This window comes from Oreochromis aureus, linkage group 2 (assembly GCF_013358895.1).
Source record: "Oreochromis aureus strain Israel breed Guangdong linkage group 2, ZZ_aureus, whole genome shotgun sequence".
Lineage (NCBI taxonomy): Eukaryota > Metazoa > Chordata > Actinopteri > Cichliformes > Cichlidae > Oreochromis > Oreochromis aureus.
In genome coordinates, this window is record NC_052943.1 from 6,484,772 (window position 1) to 6,491,886 (window position 7,115).

Sequence of the window (7,115 nt, forward strand, 5' to 3'; positions counted from 1 at the left end):
TTTACACTCTACGCTCCACCTAATACTCATGTGAAATTATAAGAGCTCATTAGGATCAAAAAAGAAAACCACAAGGGCAAACAATCTCATGTGACCCAAACCAATCCAACAATAAACATGTGAAAAGTTATGCAAAATTGTACATTTTGCGTACTTTGGCAAAGAGAGGGAGAGAGGGTCAAAAAGAACACGCACGCACACACACACACACACACACACACACACACACACACACACACACACACACACACACACACGTCTTTGCTAACCACCTAGAGACCACTGACCAAATTTGGCTGAAAATTCCTGAAACCGAAAATTAACATCAAAGCATCATTCAAATCAGCTGTCTTTTGATTTTACACACCTGTTCTTACAATCTTTGTTCTCATCTCATAATATACCCGCCGCCCCACTACAGGTAATAGGCTCATTGTCCTGTTTAAACAAAGGTTTTATCTAAGAACTTTGATGCAGCACATGATTTCCCTCTAAACTTAACCGAGTAGTTTTTATAATAAAGAAGTACAACAATGTTCCCAAAAACGCTGAGATGCTTTGTAAATAAAAGCAGTATGCAAAAAAATATCTCTCTATATATAACAATATATATAAGGCTTATAAGCATTTTCTTTTAGGAACAGATAATTAATGTTTACCAGCTCATAATAACAAGTGACTTCATGAATAGCCTCTTTCATAAATCAGATTTAATGAATTACTTACGGCTTCCTGCTTAAAGTGATTCCCACTAGCCTTCTGACCCTAGATAACATTCCCAGATTGAGAAATAACAGTTAAAATAAAAACGGTGAAATCCATGTTGCTGTCCCCTGTCGGTGTCCTGTAACTGCTCACAATAGCATGAATCGACATCAACAGTTATTTCAGCTACGCAGCATATTTATGTTGCTCACCTGTGACACACAACTCTCTACAACTCTCACACACGCACAAGTTACTGAAGCATACAATACTAATAATAATAATACATTTTATTTATAGGCGCCTTTAAGACCCTCAAGGTGACCTTACAATAACACAAGAACAATAGCAACAATACAATATAATAAAACACTGTAACCATTTTATTTTACACATTTGACACATTTTATTTTACACATTTGAGTCTAATTTGTGCAAACAATTGTCAACTGTAGAAACTCAACCAGCTGACTAAAAGCTAGTTTGTGAGATAAATATTGTTCATGCAAGAATATAGTTTTAGTTATTTATTTAACCAAAGAATAGTTTTATCTTTTTTGTTTTATTGTTATCATCTCCATTATTATAATTAGAGAGAAAGAAACCAAACAAGCTTTCGAGATGACCAAAAACACGGGGGGACCTTTGCCTCTGTCTGTCATGGACAACACCACCACACAGACAGCTTCATATACTGTATGCTGAGAATGGGCATTAACGGCCTTTTCAACCTACCTGTAGTTGTGACAGTTTGAGGATTTTGTATTGGTTTGTGTTTTGAATGCTTGTCGAATTTCATTAGGTTCTGGATCCTGTTTTGACTTCATGGTTATTCCAGTTATTGGTTTGACTTTTTGTAATATTATTGAGTTCTGCTTTCGGTATTCATTTTATTAATATTCTTCTAACCCCGAGTTTTAGTTTTATTTATAGTATTGCTTTCTGATTCATGTATTGACTTAATTGTTATTCTAGTCTTCCCGTCAGACTCACATCATCTCGCTCTTTTGCTTTCTCCTGTCTTTGTCATCATGTTAGTTTTAGTGGTCATGAGACTGGAGTTAATATTTGTCTTTTGGTCGTTCCCCTTTCTCTCGCCTTGTTTCAGTTTTTACTTTGTGTCTCATTTCCCTCCTGTTTCCTATCCCCAATCAGTCCCTGTGTATAGTCCTTAGTGTCTACACATCAATCTCAAGCTCTTTCTGTTAGTTGGTACTGTTCTTTTTTAAAGTTTTTGCCAAATTAAAGGGCTACTATTTGTTCCCTTTGTGTGTCGTGTGCCCTGCAATATGTCCTCTCATCACACTCCATAAAGATCGTTGTCATGTGCTAATCGTTTAAGTATGTATAATTAGTTTTAGCCATTATTTTTGTCATTATTCTTATATATTGTAATATCATTAAAATCCCAACTGCAGACAAATGAGCAGTGTCTAGTCCTGTATACAAAACATACTATAATAAATACAAATATAATTAACGAACATGGCTTGATGCCATGATTCTTGTTCAATAAACTACTAAGAAAAAAAAAACAAAAGTTAGCCAGCGTCATTCTCTTTGTTCATCTAGCAAAGCACAAATGAGGTGTGATCAAAACACTTGGAGAACAGGTCTATAAAAATCAGAAACCTTATGTTTTGAATTTATCCAGCTCATGTTTAGGTATTTTTCACAGTATTCAGACAGGTTCCAACACAGCTGCTATTTTCTTTCCTTTTTTTCTTTTCGACTGCTTTCTGAAAGCCCCAGTTTTCAACACATTCCAAGCCCTGAGGCAGCGCTAAAGGTGAGGAGCAACAGCAAAGAGAATGCTCGTCAATTTTCTCAACCTCAACAGCGCGCAACAGAAATGAAGCGTTTTACTGTACCGCCCTGAGGTTTCTCAGGAAGAACACACACACACACACACACACACACACACACACACACACACACACACACACACACACACACACACACACACACACACACAACCATCCTAGACCACTGACCAATCTTGGCTCCCAACAACTCCTTTTCCTGAAAATGAAAATGACCTTCAAAGCATATTCAAATAAGCTACCATTTGATTTTACAGACCTGTTCTGAGAACCTGTTGTTGTAGCCTTGTAATATACCGACTGCCCCACTACAGGTAATAGGCTCATTGGCCTGTTCAGGTCCTGTAAGAACTTTGATGCAGCACATTATTTCCCTCTAAACTTATCCGAGTAGTTTTTATAATAAACAAGTATAACCTGTTCCCAAAAACACTGAGATGCTTTGTAAATAAATACAGCATGCAAAAAATTGCAAATATTTTAAACGCTGTATTAAATATGCAACACACATAACTAATAAGACAACATGTCAAATAAAGAAAATATTTCTCCCATGTCGTGCTTTATATATATTTGTTATATTTTGAATAATGCACAAATATTTTACGTGAATGACAGATGGGGACTGAAAGTAGGCCAGTTTAGGACCCAGACTCTTTGACTACATAGACATGCTGTTGGAACATGTACAGAATGTGGTTTGTTGTTGTCCTGCTGAAAAGAAGGGAGGGTCTGCCTGAAAAATAAGCGGTCTAGTTTTCGCCAAAGCCTGCTCATATTTTTTTAATCATTGATTGTAGGTTGACAGATGTCTGTTTACCCAAGCCATGTGAACCCAGTGCACCCTCATATTAACACAGATGCTAGGTTCTGAAAAAGCACTGATAATAAGTCAGATGCATTGTATGAATAACTTTTGAGCAATCGAAGGTTGACACGCACGTGTGCACGCAACCGCTACCAAAGACCTCCTTGCTGGAGGAAAATGTTAATTTTAAGCTTTCCATACAGATATGTTTCCTGATTCTCTGAACCCTTTAATGTGTACAGATGATACAGTATCTTAATTCCTTATCATTTTACTTTGAGAAACATTATTCTTAAACTATTAAAGGTCTTGCCCATGCAGTCAATTGCAGAATTCTAACCATTTCCATGTCTTTAATTCACTTTGTTCTTGTTATATATCATGTGATAAAGAACTCAAGTATCATTAAATCAGGTGATAATTGCCTGCTGAACCTACTAGTAATCTCATTTAGGTTTTAAATAGCACCAATTAACAATAGCTGCCTGAAAGGACTTTACATTACAGCCTGACCAGTATGGAAAATTATCATTTTCTTTCAAATACTATCAGATAATATTATCCAATAATGTTTGACATTTTAAGGTAAAAATCCTGCAGTATTAGTGGGATGGGACCGGTATAGGTAATCACTTGGTGATCGTGCGGAAGAAAACTCCCCTTTAACAGGAAAAGACCACAGATCCAGGCTCAGCGATTGTCCCCCCCAACTGCAGCAGCTGGGTGGTGACAGGAAAGAGAAGAGAGAAAAATGATTACAGTGGGTAACATCAGAAGCAGGTGACTTTGCTGTACAGTTTAGGACATCCACACGCTCTTGCTAACTTTTCTACAACGCCATGTCATTCTCCGTACCACCTCTCACCTCTGCTTTAGGATGATAACTCTTCTTGTCTGGCTACCTTCTCCTTCGCTGTTGTAACAGATGAGTGAGTTTATTTCACCCACCTCTAACATCATACACACACACACACACACACACACACACACACACACACACACACACACACACACACACACACACACACACACACACACACACACACACACAATGCTATCATTTTTCAGTTTGTCCCATTATATACAGTGTGTGCTCTCTATAATATTAAGCAAAGTTACTGTCTAAGGTTGACTGCTCATCCTTAGACGAGCTTGGAGCAGAATGAATTTCCCCTGCTATCAGTGCCCTCAATAAGGTCGAGGTGAATAACTATAGAGGCTTGTGATGAAAGTTTGGCCGGCAGGATTTACTCTGGTTTCACTCCCTGCCCCTACAGATTTTTATTAGGAGAGGTTCATGTTGACAGGAACTGTCTCTTCTTACTGGACGCGATCCAGATATGAAGTGGAAAATGCCTGGGTAAGCAGGTTCTTCAAGATCATTGCATTTGAACTGGTGGGACATTATTTTCTTCTAACATCAAGTCTTATAACGTACGTATATAATGAAGTTCTTCCACCCATTTTTAGTCCACTTTCTCTAATACATTAATATGGTAATAATTGTATTTTACATTTTATCTACATTCAATCTTAATTTGTGTTCGCTGTGATTAAAAAACACTGGAACAAAAGGGCTTTTTAACATTCTTAGACTATTTCATGACTGATATATCATTACACTGTGACGAACTTCAGGGAAATGTACGCAGCACAGAACGTGGTGTGTGTCCATTTACTTGATAAAGTAACATCTGCTGACACGCGCCTGACGGATTTTACTGCCTATGTCGCACTATTTACTACTGGCCCAAGAAGTGTTTTAAATACAATTCATAGCTTCCATTTCACATTCTGTGCTCCCTCAGTTATGGCGTACTACTGCATACTTCTTCACCACTGGACACTAAACATGAGCCCATAGGGCCAAACACGTAAACACACAGACATTAGAAACATTTGTTAGCCAGAGCTGCTCACCAGCATCACACCATATCCATGGCTGCAGCACCATATTAGGGTTCAAACTGACAAGCATCTTTGTCTCACGAGTTGGGGAATGCTTATGGGAATACTGTTGTGTCAGAGGGATAATCACACAGTCTAGTAGTGACGAAGCCTGGCAAGACTGACTGTGACTTTACACTTTAGAACATTACGTAGTACGGTTTTTGCTTTCCTGTCTTTGTTTTTGTTTCTTTTGTACTGTTTAAAAGCTGTGAATTCTCCAGACATGTGCTTTCAAACAGGTTGTTCAGCCTGCCAGTCACACAACGGAGTCACAGAGAGGTGCATGGTAACTGGTGACTGTCAGTTCAGAGTACACCACAACCACTCTACCACTTACCTTAAGAACTGCAGCATAGCCAGTAAAAGAGACACTTTAAAGTTAGCAACAAAGAGGCAGTTGCTTACAGAATACAGCACAGTCAAATTGATTGCTTGGAAACAAGTAACAGATAATTGAGCCATTAGGGAAGGAAGAAAGAAACAGAGAAAGAAAAAGACAGGAAGTCAGGCACATTTTAAAAGGGAATCTTTCACCGCATCCCTTTTGGCCTGTGTTAATGTGCCAGCTACTATCAGCAACAGGAAAAACATTAATCAAGCTTTAAACAAGAGCCTGACACTTGAAATTAAGTAGCACAACACTCCCTTCTTACTTTAAGCAGTTAACATATTTTATATGTGGCCACCCATTCCCTCAGTTAAAAAAACAATCCTGACCCTCTGTAAACCATAGACAGAATGTATTTTTCATCAAAGAAAACCACAAGCAGATGTATGCAGTTTGTAGCCAAGTCTGTTCAAAGGAGCTGCTCATGCATATTATTCACGAGTGCAGTGTTGATGTAGTCCTCTGTTGGACTCTAAGACGCACGATATCGGGAGCCTACTCATTGTCATTTGCAGTTTACATGAAATAAAAGTAAATAAGAAAACATTTGAAATAAAGCAGTCAGCACAAAAATTGGTTGCTTATTGACTGAACACAGTCAAAGAAAAATCTTAAATGATCATTTAAGGTACGTGAAGTAGGAAAAAAAGGATGGGGAGTGAGGCAGAAGGAGGGATTGTTTAATATCTACTCACAGAAGAGCACCAAGCTCTCTGAAAGCTTATAGCATGCACTAAAGGAGTGTATTAGCACATATTAATTTGCATTGTTTATCCCAACCTACTTCTACTACCATAAATGTTATCAGACTAACCTTTGCATCAATAATATCAGCTCTGCCCTAATAACATCTTAAAAATTACTCACAGTAAAATTTGTCCCATCAGCACTATGATATTCTAAATAATTCATTACTATGTATTAGCCCAAATTTAGCTTTCTATGTTGCTTAAAACATAATTTCATTAGCTTAATTATTAATTTCTGAACTCTGAAAATTCTTTTTGTATGTAACTAAATAAACACAAATACAAGATATTCCAAATATTGTGTATACTTAATATGGAAAGCTTCCATTTGTATGAACAATTTCTGGCATTTTATTTTAATTTAAAATTGTATGCCAATAAAGATAGATGAATTTAAATACCATCAATGATGGATCTCACGATAGGTGGAAAACTAGAAGCAGAATGCTGGATGTATGCTGACGATGCCGTTTCCTCTCCTTATACTTGCAGCAGCTGCTTCTGGTTTGCTCAAACTGTGATTTGCAGCATGCAAATGTGAAATGAACAGGAATGATCTCTGAAATGATGTTCGTGATGTGCAGTAAAGTAAATATACTAGACTGGAAATTCTGTTTGCATGCAGATTATATTGAAATAGCCATTTTTAGAGCCTATGGTACTTCACTACAACACAAGTGTGCTTACAGTAA